Source organism: Cryptotermes secundus, unplaced genomic scaffold (genome assembly GCF_002891405.2).
Source record: "Cryptotermes secundus unplaced genomic scaffold, Csec_1.0 scaffold901, whole genome shotgun sequence".
Lineage (NCBI taxonomy): Eukaryota > Metazoa > Arthropoda > Insecta > Blattodea > Kalotermitidae > Cryptotermes > Cryptotermes secundus.
In genome coordinates this window covers 40,643-61,061 of record NW_019729906.1, presented here as the reverse complement: position 1 = coordinate 61,061, position 20,419 = coordinate 40,643, and the positions used below count along the sequence as shown (strand labels likewise).

General features: G+C 45.1%; 1 protein-coding gene across 2 annotated transcripts in view; it reads right to left on the bottom strand.

Moving 5' to 3' along the window:
- LOC111865818 overlaps nucleotides 1-20,419 on the bottom strand; it is a 177,195-nt gene that overhangs the window by 126,705 nt on the left and 30,071 nt on the right. Inside the window, exon 1 of one of the 2 annotated variants that reach the window (XM_023854156.2) lies at nucleotides 8,129-8,183. The exons of the other annotated variant lie outside the window; for it this stretch is intronic. The gene's annotated coding sequence lies outside the window, so the exon portion shown is untranslated. Of the gene's footprint in view, nucleotides 1-8,128; nucleotides 8,184-20,419 lie in introns of those variants that run through there. 2 annotated transcript variants of the gene reach the window in all.

The following is a 20,419-nucleotide window of genomic DNA, read 5'->3' as shown; positions in this document are numbered from 1 at the left end:
TGGGTGGCCCCAGAGCCGGTCTGGACGACGTGGAGAAGAAACTCTTGACCCTACCAAGACTCGAACTTGACCCCTCGGCCGTCCAGCCCGTAGCCAGTCGCTATACCGACTACCCTATCCCGGCTCCCATCAAAACTCTAAGGCTGAAAATTGCCCCTATGCTTAAGCACTACACCATGAAGGCGTATGGGGGTGCGATGTATAGATCCACATTTTCTTGAACTCGGCACTAGTTGGAGGTGAGTGGTCAGCTTCAGACCCCGGCTGCTTTACCCCCGGGACCCATTGGATAGGAGGTTGGGTGGCCCCAGAGCCGGTCTGGACGACGTGGAGAAGAAACTCTTGACCCTACCAAGACTCGAACTTGACCCCTCGGCCGTCCAGCCCGTAGCCAGTCGCTATACCGACTACCCTATCCCGGCTCCCATCAAAACTCTAAGGCTGAAAATTGCCCCTATGCTTAAGCACTACACCATGAAGGCGTATGGGGGTGCGATGTATAGATCCACATTTTCTTGAACTCGGCACTAGTTGGAGGTGAGTGGTCAGCTTCAGACCCCGGCTGCTTTACCCCCGGGACCCATTGGATAGGAGGTTGGGTGGCCCCAGAGCCGGTCTGGACGACGTGGAGAAGAAACTCTTGACCCTACCAAGACTCGAACTTGACCCCTCGGCCGTCCAGCCCGTAGCCAGTCGCTATACCGACTACCCTATCCCGGCTCCCATCAAAACTCTAAGGCTGAAAATTGCCCCTATGCTTAAGCACTACACCATGAAGGCGTATGGGGGTGCGATGTATAGATCCACATTTTCTTGAACTCGGCACTAGTTGGAGGTGAGTGGTCAGCTTCAGACCCCGGCTGCTTTACCCCCGGGACCCATTGGATAGGAGGTTGGGTGGCCCCAGAGCCGGTCTGGACGACGTGGAGAAGAAACTCTTGACCCTACCAAGACTCGAACTTGACCCCTCGGCCGTCCAGCCCGTAGCCAGTCGCTATACCGACTACCCTATCCCGGCTCCCATCAAAACCCTAAGGCTGAAAACCCACTGACGCGACAAACCGCGCGCGGTTTGTCGATTATTGTCGCTCGCGGCCGTTATTTGTATTGCTTTTATGAGCCGCGCTCGGTTAAGTTTTGGAACGCGGCACACAGGCGGCAGAGCTGTCGTACGCCTAATATGTACAACTAACGGACGCGCGCGACAGAGAGCGGCTAGCCGCTCGCGACTAGTCGCGTCAGTGGGTTTTCAGCCTAACACTTTTCTTATAGAGGAAGCTTCGCTAGAGTATTGTATTGTATTGTATTATTAGAGGGGGTGGGTTTCCCCATGCACTTAGACCAGTTATTGGTCCATTGTGCGTCCCCCTTTAATTTCTACAGTCGCCATACCCTACCGGTAACGGTGCATCAGCCCCGTTCAGCCAACGAGGTCGGCCCTCGGTACCTTTTGCTTCCCCCATCTACCAGAGGCATTGGAAACTACTTTGGCGGGAAATTATTGCATAATTTAGCTCAGAGGTCTCCTAGAGACATGAGGTTCTTTTACGTGCCGTAAATCTACGACACGGGACACACGGCTTAAAGTCCCTCCCGGAGGACTTGTTCCCTGAATTTTTCCGCCCTTAAAAATTCCACGACCTCCGGCAGGTCGTACCCTGAGTCATTAGGTGGGAACGTTACCCCTAGACTACAGAGGCCGCTTTTCAGTAGAGTAAAATGAACTTGTACTTCATTTTCCTATCTTCTTCTACCTTGACAGATTCGGTTCTCTCGTCTGTTCCCATTCGGGATTAATATTGAAATTATGAATCATATAGACCGTCGGTCTGACTCCTTGGACGAGTGATCAGCCCGTCGCTAGGCAGCTACCTAATCAGAGTAACAAACACAGAAAATATGCATACATAGGAGTGGTATTCGAACCCATGATCCCAGTGTTAGAGCGGGCGAAGAGCCACTGTGATCGGCCTCATTTTCTTGTCAGCACCACGAATGTGTTGTTCAAGCGTGTTGCGATGATCCGTCTTAGAATTTTCTTTTGATGTTACCCAGTATGACTCACTTCTAGTTACTGTCACCCACTGAGGTTTGCGACCCCTTCTCGTATGTTGAACTGCCGCATGATCTGCTTCAGTGCCACTGGCGACATCTCCACCTATCGGGCCTCACAGAACAGGTACATCGTCCCTGTACATGCGATACACGAGTTCCAAGAAGAAGTAGCAAAGGGTGAAATTGCATACATCTAACATAATTTTCCCTTCTCCCCTCGCGTTCCTCGTCCACAAACCCACCATCGCTAGTCGCCACTAGTAAATAAGGTAAAGTGCCTAGCACTATGCCATGAAGACATATGAGGGAGTGGAGGTATAGCTCCGTCATTCTTGACCTCGGCAATAGATGTAGGTAAATGATAAACTTCACGCCCCTGTCGCTTTATTCCCAGAAAAAGAGCTCCCGGGACCCATTGGTTAGGCTGGATGGGCCCCAGAGCCGGTCTGGACATTGCGGAATAGACAAAATCTATGTCCACCTACTGGGAATCACATCCTGACCGTCCAGCCCATAGCCTAATCGCTATACTGACTAAGCTGTTCCGACTCCCCAGTGAACAAAATCCTGCCACCCTCACCAATTCCGTGTTCCTCGAAGGTCCCCTAGGTCATTCTGAAAAATCCATCGATTTCCCAGGCCTCTGTAACAGATAATGTTGTGCGGGGGCGCTCTGTACTGCCAAGCGGGATCGAGTGAAAATGTTGTTCTGTTATTCTGGCGACATGCGGATGTTAATTCCATTTGGTGGTTCACTGTGTGATATTGTGCGGTATGTGAACATGAACAAAGATCTATGGGTCCGCTAGTGTGAGTGGTCGTCACTCATCAGTTCAACATAGTTCGAATAGAATTTGTAGCTGTATATTGGCAAGTTTCATAAAAAAAAAGAGAGGGAAGTTTTACTCCAATAAATTGGCCTTGGATGTTTCATTACTGCAGATACAAATACATCTCTTTTTGCAAAACTAGTGACACTGCAGATACCTTCGAGTCAGCAAATGGGCTTCTCCTTGTTAAAATAAATATTATGATATGGAAGCATGTTTAAAATACATCCCGCAAATATTAAAGATATTTACACACATTTCATATATGCTATATAATGTACCTATTTTTTGGTCGCAAACTGAACAATTCTTGAATAACTTTATAGAATTTTATTGGACGTTCAATTAGAGAAGGATTGGGCCCAAATTAGAACGATATGAATCAAAATTAAATTTATCCGATTTTTAGATCAGATACCTTGTAGCAATCCAAATTGAAGGAATGTTTTAATCAGTTCAGTATAACTTAATTCTTTGAAATAAATTAAATTAGTATAACAGTTAGTTATTTAGTCATATGCCAAGTCTTACGAATCCCTTAACAAACATTCGACCCCTTTTTTTAATTCGCTTTGTGGGGGGTGGAGTCCAACTGGGTCCACTCGGCACGGCGGCCACTGATTGGCCTATTTTAGCCTGCCCCAGGTGATCATGATGATGGAGAATTTGGTGGAATGAAGAGTGGCAGGGGAAAGCGAAGTACTCGGATAAAACCCGCCTCAGCGCCACTTAGTCCACCACAAATCCCACTTGACCAGACCCGGGATCGAACCCGGGCCGCCACGGTGGTAATCCAGCGACAAACCGCTTGAGCTATGGCGCGGCCTAACATTCGACCTTACTGACTCATTAAATCTACCATTAAGCCAGCAGCAACTTAGCAAGAGAGTTACAACCTCAGTATCAAATTTCGTCGAATCCCTTTCAGTATCCTCGGACATGAAACATTCGGATCTGCATTTTCTGCCCATTATATTTTCTCTGGGCATAGAAGTGAGATGCTTAAAGGTGACGGTGTTGGTCAGAAAACATAAAAACCGAAAATTTCTTGACGAGGTTGGTAACTGTCACATTTTCAAATAAGACCCTGTATCGTGGATTTATGTCAGTTTCTCAGAAAGTTATCTGCTCCATATACACGTAGTTATGAAACATATTTTCAGCGGACTCAGGAAATCTTCAACCGGACCGCAGAAATGTTATTTTAAAGAAACAAAGAAGAAATTCGCCATAAAAACACTCTGCTCTCTCCAAGCCAATGGATACGCAGTTTTTGTTTATTAAGAAGTAAAATCATACCGTAACTGACCGAAGACGTAAAGAGATACATGATAAAAAATGAACAAATATTTATTTAACGCATGATGGCACATGAACTAGTTCTAATAATTTTCTAAGTTTCTCTGAACAAAAAATATCTGAATACTCGTGCTAGATCTGATTTCGTATGTAATAGTAGGCTAGGCTAGGCCGGGCCAAACCTCCGCTGAATCCTTGCAGCGACTAACGGTGAAAATATGGCGGGAGAAAGGAAAGGAGTAATAGGAGAACATAGCCACAAGTTTCTCATAAGCAAACGGTATACAAAAGAGACAGAAGCATGTCTCTCATTTAGTAGATGGTTTTAACAATGAACGTGTAAAATGTTGGCGTTTAACAGGGCCAGCGCAGGAAGAAAGCGTTTATTTTGCGCCCAGTATTCTTGAGGGCTAACTCGTCCCCACGTCCCACATATTCCTCAAACTGCCGTGTCACGTCATGGGAAAGGTCATCTTAGTGTGTATCTCAGTAAGAAAACCGTCTTCGTTGCCTACGAGCAGCCTATACGAGTAGTATTTCCAAGTCAAATCAACATTGACCCTGTGCTTAAAAACGGCGAGCCTCCATAGTTCCTTTATATGGTTTTCCAAGTTTCTTGGACGAGTCATAAAACTACGTAAGAAGGAAACTGGCTCCATGGTAGCACAACACTGCTGTCACAAATGTCGTCGCTTGACACGATCCTGAACCAGTTCAGAAAAATATTTTTAATCGAACTAGTTTGCAAAGCGGCAATAAGCAGGTCTTACATTCGTCTTCTGCGCTTGATACAAATATCTCTCAGGGAATTTCCTGTACTGATTGAGGTTTTCGTGTCTCTCCTCATTCTCTTCCTGACTGACTGGCCCTCGCCAGCACAGTAATTCTTTGTTCCAAGTCCTACGGGACTCGTGACCACATTTTACTGTCTGACGGCTATGAGAGCCTTCTGACTGACTCGCATTCTCTTCCTGACTGACTGGCCCTCGCCAGCACAGTAATTCTTTGTTCCGAGTCCCACGGGACTCGTGACCACATTTTACTGTCTGACGGCTATGAGGGCCTTCTGATTGACTCTCATTCTCTTCCTGCAAATGCCAAGATATCTTAAATAGGCCATGACTGTCTGCTCCCAAAGAGTTCCTACTTGCTGTTGATGATAATGTTCGCATATCATGTGACGCTGTATAATTATGCAGAGAAAGAGGCATTGGCGTTCAGTTACAAGTACAAATTCGGCTTTCCTATTAGAAAACGATTACTGGCTTTATTTTAAATTTGCGGTGCCTTTAGTTCAGTCCTGCTGATGTATCTTATTATTACACTAGATACCGTGACTTCACGGAGATTTTAATGGCGTTAACTGTAATATAATGTATTCAGAATTACGAATCGACAAATTTTAGTAAAACTCCTACATATAATACACTCTAAAAGAACACTGAATGGAAAATAAGTTAGGATATGTAAGCACAGTGCTGCTGTATTATTATTTCTAGATTTTTAATTCTCTCTAAGTAGCGTAAGGGGCACGCGGTAGCATACTCTGTTACAAGCCTGAAGGTCGCGAGTTCGATTCCCGATGAGGCCATTGGATGTTTTCGAATGAGCTAATTCTTCCAGCCGCACTATGGCCCTGGGGTGGGTCGCGCCATAGCTCAAGCGGTTAGTCGCTGGCTTCCCACCGCGGCGGCCCGGGTTCGATCCTGGGTCTGGTCAAGTGGGATTTGTGGTGGACAAAGTGGCGCTGGGGCAGGTTTTCTCCGAGTACTTCGGTTTCCCCTGCCAATCTTCATTCCACCAATTGCTCCACAATCACCCTCACCTATCATCTGAGGCTGGTACAATAGGCCAGAAGTGGCCTCAGTGCAAGGGACTTAGTCCCACCCCACTAGCAATAAAAAAAATGGCCTTGAGGTCGATTCACCCATTAACAGAAATGATTACCAGGAATATTCTTGGGGGTAAAGGGCGGCCGGTGCGTAAGGCTGACGATCTCACCGCCATCTGTGAGCGGAATGTCTAGAAAATGTGGGAACGTCTACGTCTCACAAGCCTATGGGCCTCCATGGCCTGCTACAGGGATAGCTTTACGTGTAAGTAGTGTAAAATGGATGCTTTGGAAGGGCGGACAGAGACAAGAATCGACTGGCATAAATATCCCTTTTGTATATCTCGAAAACCGCACAGCTTATGGAAAACGGGTATTGGATATATGTTATGTCTTACTTTCTCTGTAATTTTGGTTCCGAATATTTTTCACTCCACGAAATATTAACACTGGAGACGCGGGCAGAAACTCTTGTAAGTTTTCGTATAAAATGTGCATTCCCATTACCGATTTTAACAAAACATTCGATTGGCGTATAAATTATTGTAAAACTCCGTCAATAAAAAATCCACGAATATCCATCCAGCGAGTATCGAGTTGTTACACAGAGACAGATAGAGAGACAGACATGGCGAAACTAATAACGGTATTTTGTAACTATTCGTTATGAACACGCGAACCTCCATTCCCTATAAATTATCAAAATATGGGAAAGTTTATGGAGGCAAGTTTCCACCGAATCATTAGTTATGCAACACAGAAATCTGTTCCTCCACATCTGGAGGTAGTGCTTGCGTCACAGTGTGGTGGTCCTAAGTCATAACATCCGTCTGTGCATGACGTCCGTGCAGTCATTCATTTGTTAGAATTGAAGTTAAACTAGAAGCATTTCCCCCTGATACTTGCACTCTACTGTAAGTAACTTATTTACTGTTCTTGTCTTCGTTCCTTGCTTTTATGAAGATGTGATAATCACGCGATGAAACATAATTATCACGTTTTTATTCCTAACCTAGGGCTGTAACATCGTACGTTCGATTGTTTGCCAACGTTTCGGAGAAATTGGCTGTCTCCATTGTCAGGGCGGTTTTTAGCAACTTCACCTTGCAGTGAATGTTGAATTTCTATAAAGTTACATTTCAAGAACGGAATTCTGTCCAAGTTCATTATGTAATTCTTACACATCGTTCATTAAGTGAACTCAAATAAGGAAAACCGCTTCCATCTTCATGCAACCAACTATATGATGGACCTCGATCGAATTGGATATGGAAGGACCTAACTAAAAGTTGGCCAATTAATTTAATCCCAGTTCTCATCAGCCCAACAACATAGGCCCAGTCTCTAATTTACAGGATGGACAGATCGAAATGTATCGATGTTCTCGAAAGCGGATTATCGAACAGAATATTGCAACAGGTGTATAGTGAATATTGAAAAGAAACGTAGCCAACAGAAACAATTTCTGACTGTGCAGTGTGACTTGCTTTGCAATATTAGATATGTGTCAGAAACGCATTAACATCAAGACAAACAGGGTATATAAAATGACACAAATAAGCATTTGGAAGACACCTGTACTCCTGAATACAAGTTTCCATATGTTTTGTATCGACAGTGATGATCAAGATACTTACTGCTGTTGCAGCAATTCAAATTCAGGGAGTGTTGTCTCTCTTTATTGCAGAAACTAGAGATTTCTTCCACCTTTCCAATATTTTCAGTTTTGGCATGCAAATTCATTTCCATGCAGTATCCTCAGACATCCTCCCCCCCCTTGACACTACGGCCCCAGTGGGCCTAGGCCTACCTCCATGAACTCCGTTCACTTCGGTTTTTCTAGATCTTACACAATCGGTAGGACTCCTTGGGCGGGTGATCAGCTCGTCGCAAGGCCTCTACCTGTAGACAAATACAGAAAAACGGACACAAACATCCATGTCCTGAGTGGGATTCTAACCCACGATCTCGGCTTCCGAGCGAGCGAAGACAGTGCATGGCTTAGACCGCTCGGCTACCGTGACCGGCCAGACATCCTCTAGTTAACAGAAAATTTCGCGAAACGTGTGCGCCCAAGGAGATTATATGTCACGGCTGACGTGTGGTACCGTACCTGATTAACCAGTGTTGCTATCTAGTTTCCCAACTAATTAATTAACTGCATGGGATAAATGAGACCGGTCACAGTAGCCGCGCTGTCTAAGGCATGAACGGTTTTCGCTTTCTCGGACGCTGGGATCATAGTTTCGAATCCCAATCAGGGATGGATGTTTGGTGTGTGTATGCGTTTATTCTGTGTTTGTGTTGTCCTGTGTTTAGGTAGCGGCCTTGCGACAGGCTGGCCACTCGTCCAAGGAGTCATACTGCCTGTGAAAAATTTTTTTTTCCCTTGGCACTATAGCCCCAGTGGGCCTAGGCCTACCTCCATGAACTTCTCCGTGCACTTCGGTTTTTCTAGATCTTACACATTCGGTAGGACTCCTTGGGCGAGTGATCAGCTCGTCGCAAGGCCTCTACCTGTACACAAACACAGAACAACGCACATAGACAAACTAAACATCCATGCCCTGAGTGGGATTCGAACCCACGATCCCGGTTTCCAAGCGAGCGAAGACAGTACATGCCTTAGACCGCTCGGCTACCGTGACCGGCGTGAAAAATGATTACGAAGCTGAATAAGAGGCCTGGGCCCTGAATGGGCTGGAAGAGCCATTGAGAAAAATGGAAGAAATGAGAAATGGTTGGAGACAGCTTGAATAACCTAGGCACAGATGTATGAATAATATTAAGACGAGCCTCAGCCAAACAGGACGTGAGAATATGTACTGGATTCAGCTGATTTGGGATATTGTCAAGTGACAATGGTAATGGCATTTTGGGTTGTATATTAGGAGCGGAATTTCTTGAACAGGTGACCGAGTATCCAACTTGGCAATTTTCTTGGTTATTTCACGATGAACTTAGTGTCTAGACTACTGAATGATAAGATGATTGATGAAGACTTGGTTTACAAATATTTAGAAGTAAGCGGTCGTGGCTTCATCCAGGCGCTGTACCTCCATTTACCTCCAGGAACTGAGGAAAAGTGCCTCAGTCAGGATTTCCGGTGTCCCANGTAAATTATGGAACCCAAAGGGTTATCGTCATATTTAATTTTTTTTTAATTCGCTTAGTGGGAGAGGGGTGAAGTCCAACTGGGTCCACTCGGCACGGCGGCCACTGATTGGCCTATTGTAGCCTGCCCCCGGGTGATTATGATGATGGAGAATTTTGTGGAATGAAGATCGGCAGGGGAAACCGAAGTACTCGGAGAAAACCCGCCCCAGCGCCACTTTGTCCACCACAAATCCCACTTGACCAAACCTGGGATCGAACCCGCCCCGTCGCAATGGGAAGCAAGCGACTAACAGCTTGAGCTATGGCGCGGCCATTATCGTCATATTCATGAAGCCCTTCATTGGAACTTCTCCTGAGCTGGTTGAATCCAGATCACATCTTCACACCCAAGTTCTCTCTATTCGAGCTGTATTAATGTTATCCTTTCGCACATATCTTCATCTGATAAGAGATATTTTGCAATTAAAATTGAAATACTATAAAGGCGGGAGCCGGTATAGCGTGGGATACCGTAGTCGGTATAGCGACTGGCTACGGGCTTGACGACCGAGGGATCGGAGTTCGAGTCCCGTTAGGGTAAAAAATTTTCTCTTCTCTACGTCGTCGACACTGGCTCTGGGATCCACCCAACCTCCTCTCTCTTTCACCTGGGGTTAAGACGCCGGGGCGTGAAGCTCACCACTCACCTCCAGCTAGTGCCGAGGCCACGAAAATATGGATCTATACATCCACTCCCACCACACGCCTTCGTGGTGATAAACTAGTTAAGCACAGGGACAATTTTAACACTACAGAGGTAAAGTAGTAAGATGCGTTCTCATTGTGAGGTTATCTTTGATATTAAAATGAGTCAATTTCCTGGACTGCCTGCTGCCACCTCTGCTGCATCTATTCCACTTCTGACATCCGCTTTTATTCATGAACTTCGGTGTCGTTTACATATCACTGCTCTCTGAAATCTTGTAGAGATGGCAACCTTAACTTTGTGTCTATTGCCCACCTTACTTCTTAAAGTTGTTCTTCAAGAAGAAACGGCTGCACAGAACAGGTCCTCGCTTTATCTCTGTACTTAATAGGCTTGCAGAATTACTTAAGTTTCTCTGAACCGTAGTCAGCACGTGGAAAGGTTAGAGATTGGTATCCGATCTTTAGGCCAGACCGAGTCAGCTCGTATAGCGTGACGTTGTATTCGTGAGGTAGGGCATACACGTTTTGAGTCTTAGACGGCTTATCTTCTATGTTTAGAGTTACCATGGATGTACTCTCTCTCTTCAGGCAACTTTCATGGTAGTTTCTTTTAATTCAATGGCTCTTCCAGCCCATTCAGGGCCCAGTTCCGTAATCATTTTTCACAGACGGTAGGACTCCTTGGACTAGTGATCAGCTCGTCGCAAGGCTGCTACCTAAACACAGGACAACACAAACAGAATAAACGCATACACACACACCAAACATCCATTCCTTGAGTGGGATTCGAACCGACGATCCCAGCGTCCGGGCGAGCGAAGAAAGTTCATGCCTTAGGCCGCGCGGCTCCTGTGACCGGCTTTCCATGGTAGTACCTTAAAGTAAAAGAACATAAAACCGACATTTTCATAGATATGCAACTTTCGTGGTCTATAACGTATTTTCTAAGTTAATTTACTGTATCTAAAATTGGGGTTTGCCGGTCACGGTAGCCGAGCGGTCTAAGGCATTCACTGTCTTCGCTCGCTCGGAAGCCGAGATCGTGGGTTAGAATCCCAATGAAGGCATGGATGTTTAGTTTTTGTGTGTATATGTGTGTGTGTGTGTTTTTGTGTGTTTATGTACAGGCAGAGGCGTTGCGACGAGCTGATCACCCTAAGATCTAGTAAACCGAAGTGAAACGGAGAGCTTCTTGGAGGTAGGCCCAGGCCCAAATTGGGGCTGTAGCGCCAAAGGGAAAAAAATTGGGATTTAATGGGATTCACTCCAGATTTGATTCAACGCTTATTTTAAAATCTTCAGAATACCAAACGTAGATAAAAATATGGTGTTCGAATTAATTATCAATGACATTTGCATGTGTTTCTTTTGTATACAAAATGCGTTACGAAGCCACATAACGCCATGTAGCCAATTGAAAGTCGATAGATATTTCGAAGGAACATGTCGCCTCCATCTTCAGACTACAAGAATAAGCCAAGCAAGAAACCAGTGAGAAGTAGGTAGCAAGTCAGTTGTATCCCAATAGATGAAACTCTTCATAAGAGCTGTGTGAACCTCAAATCCTAAAAAATGCATTATGTTCAATAGTTTCCAAACTACAAAATTTCTCTGCCGATGTTCTACGCTCCCATTCGGCCTCAACTAAAATATAACTGCACATTCTTGTTCAAAAAGTAATGCAACTCAAGCTACTGGCGACCTGGGCAAAACATAGGAACCAACACAACGACCGCAATACAGTGGGCTTTATTATGGTCGCGGACTCTGAATGGACGCTCCTCTCCAACGCATAAGTTCGCTTCGCGGCTGCGGTGTCTACAAGCCTACATTATAATGACTTTAGTGTTGAAGACAGTTATAGGAGGGGACGAATTTAAAATTTGAACACCAATCCACTTGCCAGTCGGAATTTAATTGCTGCTCCCCAGAGCAACAGCTGCTGTGGTGCACAACCGGAACGCCAGAACCACTGCCGCCAGGAAACACACGTACAGGGCTCCGTAAGCGTTTAGGCCAAGCTTCCCCTCAACAGCGCAGCAGGTGCCCAGCTTGCCGTAACGGCTTACGGAAACCTGTCTCTTCATAAGCAAGTCCGTGAGAAAATGTGCACTTCGAGTAGACTGATTAATGCTTAGGCTATCGTCTGTTTAATCTTCAGAGCTCCTATTGCGTTGAAAGAGATGGTAAGATAACCATGAGCGATCTGCATATTAGGATTCGGAAGGAATTAATTATTTAACAAGGGTTTCAACTGCTAAGACTATGATAAATGATATAAACTCCGTATGGAGTGCAACAGGATGCTTAAATATAATATTGCTAAGACTATAATCACAGCGCAGAATGATAAGGATGATTAGTGAATAATGACTTCTTAAGGATTTATAAGGAAAGAGATAAGTGACGTTGTCCCTGCGCTTAACTAATTAAGCACTACGCCATGCAGGCGTATGGAGGAGAGGATCTATAGATCCAAATTACCTTGACCTTGGCACTAGTTCGAGATGAGTATTCAGCTTCACACCCCTGTCGCTTTACCCCCAGGGAAACAGCTCTCTGTACCCTTTGGCTAGGAGGCTGGGTGGACCTCAGAGCCGGTCTGGACGCTGTGGAGAAGAGAAAACTCTTGACCCTACCGGGACTCGAAATCCGACCCCTCGGTCGTCCAGCCCATAGCCAGTCGCTATACCGACTGCGCTATCCTGGCTCCTAGGATGCAGTCATGGCCTATTTTAAGCGCCTCTCCCGGAATTTGCTTGGGGAGCTGAGGAAAACCACGAAAGATCTCAGAATAGCCGGGTCAAGATTTAATCTCGCGCCCTCCCGGATACCAGGCAGGAATGCTGTCCACTCGACTGCGACGCTAGACTGAAGGAAATGGGTGGTAGCCTGTCTGAAAGAATATTTTCATCACAACTGGAAACAATGTGCTTCAAGTGTGATCATTTATTTCCGGAGGTGTATCTTTCATCTGTGTGAAGGATAAAAAAAAAAGACTTGGTTGTTTTTGTTTTGTAGAACTCTCAGCATCAGGAGTGAACAAAATGTATAGCCAAGCCATGCGGTGTCCTTCATGAATGGGTTTATGTAACTTCTACAATAGCCATTGAAATTTCAACGGGAAATTGTTAGAAACAAACTTCCTCAGAAGTATGCGCCATCTGTAGAAACGTAACAAATTACACCGAACTATAATTTTAGCTTCTGTTGTGTATGTGTATAAAAGTTCATGTCCCTCACTAAGGGACGAATATGGATTGATGGATGTTTAAGAACTGGGTGCTGTGGGGGTGTGGGGAATGTTTCAACCCAAAAGCGTGGAAGTAAGGAGGAGGAGCGTGGAGAAAATTGTATAATGAGGAGCTTCATTATTTGTATTCTTAAGGCGCGTCCACATTACTCGTACTCATGCTCGTGCTCGCCAGGCTTGTGCTCGTCGGGAGACTCGTCTAGCTTTTACTTGTGCTCGTAAATCTTCGGCCACACTACTTCAGTTGCTCGCCAGGCTTCGACGCGTGAGGATCCGTATATTTTACTCGTAGTGTGCATAGGCTGTAGTCGTATTTTAATTTATTGGCTATAGTTTTTAAATTAAAAATTGTAAATGTGCTTGTCTCGTGACTTGTCATATCGTCCACATTACTCGCGAGCATAGCTAGTCACACGAGCACGAGTAATGTGGACGCGCCTTTTACCAAATAACGAAATCGATGATGAGATGTGTAGGGCGCGTAGTGCGCATGCGAGATGGAAATGCTTACCATATTTTTGTTGCATAGCCTCAAGGGAAGAGACAAGTAAAAATGTCTAGGCGTCGGTGGGAGGGGGGCATTAAACTGTGACGTAAACAGAGAAGATGGAGGGATGTGTGAACTAGATTCATTTGGCTTAAGGTGCGCAGAAGTGTGAACACTGAAATAACCCTTTCAGTTCTATGAAAGGCGGCGAATGTGTTGAGTAACTGAGCGACTGCTATCTTCTCAAGAAGAAGCATTCTCCATGGAGTTGCCTGACAGACTGATTTATTTGCTGTTCGGTGGGTCGGTTGGTTTGTTGCTGGGCGGGTTGTTTGGTTTGGTTGACTGGTTGTTTGGTTGGTTCTCCCAGCATTTGACTTGACAGTCAGTAATATAACGATATGTGCATGAGAACAGACGGCAGCTCTGTCCACATTGACTATGAATATCATCAGAACAAATCCGGCAGTTTTTCCGATACCCCAGTCTGTTTGGTACAATGGCAAAGGTAACATCTATGCATATGAGAACCACGCCATGAAGACGCATGGAGGAGCAGAGATGTAGCTCCACATATCTTTGGCCTTGGCACTGGATGAAGGTGAACACTCTCCTTCAAGATCTAGCTGCTTTACGTCCGAAGGAAGATCCACATTACCCAGTGCAGAGAAGGCTGTGTGGAAATCAGAGTGTGTCTGGGTTTGGTGTCTAGGATAAAAATCATGCCCCTACAGGGAATCGAAACCCCATCATCCATCCCATAGACAGTCTGTTACTGAGCTCCTGTATCGCTGGGAAACAAACTTCGGTACCAGTTCTTACGTTGGTGAAAACGCCGCACCACTCTTGACCTCGGCACTAGATTGAGGTCAGTGGTCAGCTTCACTCCCGTACCGGTTTACCTCCGGGGGAAAGAACCCCTGGTATCCATTGAATAGGGGGCTGGTGGGCCCCAGAGCCGGTCGGTAGATCGAAATACTAACGGATACAAAAGGTCTCTTTAGTTGGATTCCTTATATAGCCATTTTAAAGACCGTAATGCCGCAAAAACACACCAGGAAGAAGTATTGTAAATTGTTTTCTATTCTTCTATTCTTTAATGCACAGTTTTCTTTGCGAAGGTTGCTCCATCGCTGCTTCTACTGCCTCACGGAATCCTACTCATCTCTCAATTGTAGTGCAACACGCAGAGTTACACAAAAGGCAACTTTTATTTTTTTTTATACCTTGTAATTCAGGAAAAAGTGTTTCCCATTGCTCTGGGAAAGAGTATATAGAATATACAAAACATTCAATCTAAGGCAACATAATGGTTTGGTTTGTTGAATGCCGTGCTTTAATGATGGCAACAGACTAACAAAGAAGAGTTGATGTATTTGTTGTTTTCTTCTTCCTTTGTCTTCTCACTCGCTACCGTCCGCACATAACCATTATGTGGTATTTGCTCACTTTCGCCTCAGGGCAAAAAAAAAAGGATTTTACAAAAAAAAAAAAGTCAAATTAGTCATTTAGATTCCCAACATCATTAGAATCTCAAAGAGAAATGTGCATTTCACTGTAGTGAAGCTGTTTTTATTTCTTGTTCTTCTGTAACATGTATGCACTGTAACAAATTATTCACACTGAATAGTTATATGTCTGCGGCAGAAACGAGCGTCCTTAACGCCTCAGAAGGCAAGAAGTAACGCTGCCAAAAAATAAACGTCGCTTCGCTGCATTCATAACACAAAACGACAAAAATGGGCACAGGGTTCGATGAAACATATTTCTTTCGTTACGAACGATCCTGCCACCGTACACATTAGTGTGATGATCCAAACATCTATACTACTCCGAGTTTCCTTTCGCGGTCTATACAGGTTTTCGAACAGGAAGTTACAAGAATACAGTGCGTGTAATATCAAAACAAAAAAGAAACAAACTGCGTGGCCTGTACTCCGCAAGCGAACTATACCGATCGAGCGACCGCCGCTTGTCGGCGAGGTTAGTGCCAACTTTTGAGGATAGAGGGTGTCACGTGGTCAGCGCAACGGTTCCCCACCCGCCCATAAAACCTATCTATCTAGGGCTCTACAGCCCTTTGTTGGACTTTGACCGCTTTTCAGTTTCTTAATCTTTTTACACAGTCGGTAGGACTCCTTAGACGGGAGATCAGCCCGTCGCAAGGCCGCTACATACACACAGACACAGCACAAACACAGAATAAACGCACACAGACACTCGTGCCTCAAGTGACATTCAAACCCACGATCCCAGTGTTTGAGCGGGCGAAGACATTTCATTAGAGAGCGTGGCCACTGTGATCGGCCGTCCATATAACTGGTCTTTATTAACTCGCCCTAAAAATATTAGTTGTGGGTTATTTTATGAGGCTTTCAGTATCAGACTAGACTAGACAGCACTAAATGGTAGGAACATATGTGAATGATGAATTGGAGTGGACTTGGAAAGAAGTGGTCGTGGCCTGATCGAGGTACTATCCCGGCATTGCCTGGGGGGATTGTGTGCAACCACGAAGAACTTCAATCGGGATATCAGATGTCCGGACCGAGATTCGAACCGAACATCTGCCGACTACAAGTCGAGAGCGTTACTGCCAAGTCAGTTCCTCAGTCTAATAGTACTAAGAGAATACTGCAGAGTATGAAGAGTCTCATTTACCTATATACTTCTGTGTTGACCGAGACGGTTTAATATTGAAGATTTTGATGCCGATGAATAAGGACTGAAATTGGTAACAGGTCGAGTGTGAGTATCTACAGAGGGCCAGTTTGTCCAGATGGAATTATTCGGTTGGAAATTCAGGTCCGCGTGGTGAGAACTCTGTGTTCCGGCCACAGGACTAATTGGCGATCGTAGTGGCCTACTGCACGAGAAACGTTTCTCCTAGATGAGGAAATTCCAGTCAGTATCTACACTTATATATCTTTGATTTCATGTAAATATCGAAGCTATGACTTTTGGAGTTTTGTGCCGTCTATATGCAACGTCATTCACTTCTTTCTTCTTATTCCTTTATTGGACGCTATATGTTTCGGCCTCACTGGCCATCTTCATGTGTACAGGTTGTTATACAGAACAAACTCCGTAGCTTTAGTCCTCAAATGAACTGTACTGACCGAGCTACCGCCGCTTGTCGGCGATGTTAGTGTCAACTTTAGCGGATAGAGGGTATCGCGTGGTCATTGCAACGAATACCTACGGCCGTTAATTTCGGTTTTCTAGAACGGAGCCGCTATTTCTTTGAAATATCTCCTCAGTTATCCTCACGAGGCTGAGTGGACCCCGTTCCAGACCCACTACTTCTCAGAAACTCTGATAGCCCGGGACCTCCGGATCTGTAGCCAGGAACTCTGACCACCGGACCACAGAGGCGGTCGTACAGGTTGTTATGCTTAATGTATTCAACTGCTCACTGTAATACGGTTTTCTTCATCCTATTGTTATTTTGGTTATATGGATTACCTTCAGTTTTATTTGGGTGAATAGTGAACGACGTTGCACATAGACGGCACAAAATCTCCAAAGTCAGATACGAGTATATACAGCGTAAGAGGATGCTGAAATATAACATTATCGAAGCTATGGTGTAACAGATTTTAAATGATCCAAGATTAGCACAATTTATAGTAATTGGTTGCGGGCTGCATGACAGGGTTTCGGTTCGGACATGAACTCAGAATTACGTCATTTGTTTCAAAATTTAATTATTTTGAGTGAGGACGCTGTTACTTTCCGGCCATATTCAGCACATATAAGTTATCAGAACGCCAGAATTAGGAAACCACCTTACTGACTTACTTACTTACTTACTAAGTTGTTACTTTCCGGCCATATTCAGCACATATAAGTTATCAGAACGCCAGAATTAGGAAACCACCTTACTGACTTACTTACTTACTTACTAAGTTGTTACTTTCCGGCCATATTCAGCACATATAAGTTATCAGAACGCCAGAATTAGGAAACCACCTTACTGACTTACTTACTTACTTACTAAGTTGTTACTTTCCGGCCATATTCAGCACATATAAGTTATCAGAACGCCAGAATTAGGAAACCACCTTACTGACTTACTTACTTATGGTGCTGACCCGTTCTTTTGGAGCCGCCAAATCTGCAGCTACTCAAGAATTTCCCATTATTTTATAGAACCCGAAGGTTCATTACCGTGTTCACAAGAACCCTCCACTGGTCCCTATCCTGAGCCAGATCAATCCAATCCATACCATCCCATCGTATCTCGCTAAGATCCATTTTAATATTATCCTCCCACCTACGACTTGGTCATCCCAGTGGTCTCTTTCCTTCTGGCTTTCCCACCAATATCCTATATGCATTCCTCGGCTCCCCCGTTCGTTAGGAAACCACCACCTTCATTAAATTCTAAATGTACACTCAAAGAGCAACATTCACTTTATTGACGAATAATTTGAACGTACTGGGTGTGAATCGAATGAGCCGACAAGACGCATTCCGGGGAACGTCTCGTTGCTATCCAGCCCTTATAAATCACCGATACAGCCTCGTGTTGCCACAAGCAACGCCCATTCAGGAAAGGACAGGGTACATAATACAACAAAAGGAAATAAAGAGCTACACCGTCTATTGTATTAAATCGTACAGAAACAGATAGATGATATAGCAGCCTTGTCGCATGGTAAGGTAGCATTTCTATAGTGCTGAATTATGCAATGCAGGAACGTGCGTATCTTGACCTTGATAGGGAAATTATGAGCCGCTCCTTGCGGAATTCGGCTCTTTCTGAATCTTGTATAGTCTTGGTTAGTCGCTGCATGAGGCCGCGCCATAGCTCAAGCGGTTAGTCGCTGGCTTCCAACCGCGGCGGCCCGGGTTCGATCCCGGGTCTGGTCAAGTGGGATTTGTGGTGGACAAAGTGGCGCTGGAGCAGGTTTTCTCCGAGTACTTCGGTTTCCCCTGCTCCACAATCACCCTCTCCTATCATCTGGGGCTGGTACAATAGGCCAGAAGTGGCCGCAGTACAAAGAACTTAGTCTCCACTCCACTAGCAATAAAAAAAATAGTCGTTGCATACTGCCAATACCCTTAGCACGTATATATGCAGGTCTAAGCCTGTCATCCTGTAGCGCATCAGAGAAGTGAGAACGACGAAACGTCGATGCTGTTCTTCGCAAACTGGCTGAAATGGTGCAGAAATTGATTCTAATTTAATTTGTAGACCTATAGCTGCTAATGCCGATCACAGTGGCCGCGCGGTCTAAGGCATGAACTGTTTTGGCCCTCTCGAACGCTGGAATCATGGGTTTGAATCCTACTTGAGGCACGAATGTCTGTGTGCGTTTATGCTGTGTTTGTGTAGTTTTATATGTAGGTATTGGCTTTATGACGGGCTGATCCCCCGTCCTACCGAATGTAGGTGGATTAAGAAGCTGAAAAAGCCTCCAAGGTCCACAAGGGCATTAGAGGTATCGATATACAGATCGCCAACCGTTTACAAGGAACTGGTGGGACCGTAATGGCGCAGTGCTTAGAAGCTTTACTCACTGTCAGCGTCACTCAAGGAGTTACTAGTATCTTTACGTCGAGGAAGGCATGGAATTAATCGTATTAACATATTGACTCCGTGGGGCGGTGGTCCTTGAGACGCTAACAGACTGTCTGCTACTCAAGCAATTCCCCGCCTCTCATGGAATACTATGGCTGATTGTTGTGTTCACAGGCTCACGTTGCTGATTCCTCTCCTCGTCCAGATGAATCTACTCTATAGCCCCACACCTCATCTCTTTTAAGATCCATAGTAATCTTATCCTCACATTTAGCCTACATCTTCCAAGTGCTTCCCTTTCAGTTTTGCCTACTAAGATTCTTTATGCTAATACCTATATCTCCCGTGAATGCTACATTTCCTGCCAATCTTATCCTTTTGATCTGATTACCCTGATGACAGGGGGAACGCGGTAGCATAGTTGGTTGAGGCATATGCTACAAGCCGGAAGGTCACGGGTTCAAGTCCCGGTGATGTCATTAGATTTTTTTCCAATTGACCTAATCCTTCCAGCCGCACTATGGCCCTGGGGTCCACTCAGCCTCTAACAGAAATGAGTACCAGGTATCTCCCTGGTGGGGTAAAGCGCGGCCTAGACCGCGCCATAGCTCAAGCGGTTAGTCACTGGCTTCCCACCGCGGCGGCCCGGGTTCGATCCCGGGTCTTGTCAAGTGGGATTTGTGGTGGACAAAGTGACGCTGGGGCGGGTTTTCTCCAAGTACTTTCGGTTCCCCCTGCCAATCTTCATTCCACGAAATTCTCCATCATAATCACCCGGGGCAAGCTACAATAGGCCAATCAGTGGCCGCCGTGCCGAGTGGACCCAGTTTGACTGCACCTCCCACTAAGCGAAGAAAGGGCGGCCGGCGCGTAGGGCTGGTAACTTTGCCGCCATCTATGAGCCAATTGCCTAGAAAATGTGGGAACTTCAACATCTCACAACCCAATGGGCCTCCACGGCCTGTTACACGGATAGCTTTACTTTACTTTTTTTACCCTGATGACATGTTGTGAAGATCACCTACAAATCATGAAGTCGTCATTAAGGTCTGTATAATTTTAGAAATCTCCGGGTACCTCCTCCCCCAAAAGTTCGAAAATTACTCTCAGCACCCTATTCTCGAACATTAACTGCAGATGGATAACATTAAAAGGTTTAAAATTAATAACTATCTAATTAACGCCATGATGAAAATTCCTTATTGAAAAGCTAAAAATTATTCATCAAAAGATAAAGCTATCCCTGTAACAGACCATGAAGATCCATATGGTTGTGAGATATCGAGGCTCGCACATTTTCTAGACAATTTACAGATGGCAGTGAAATCAGCCT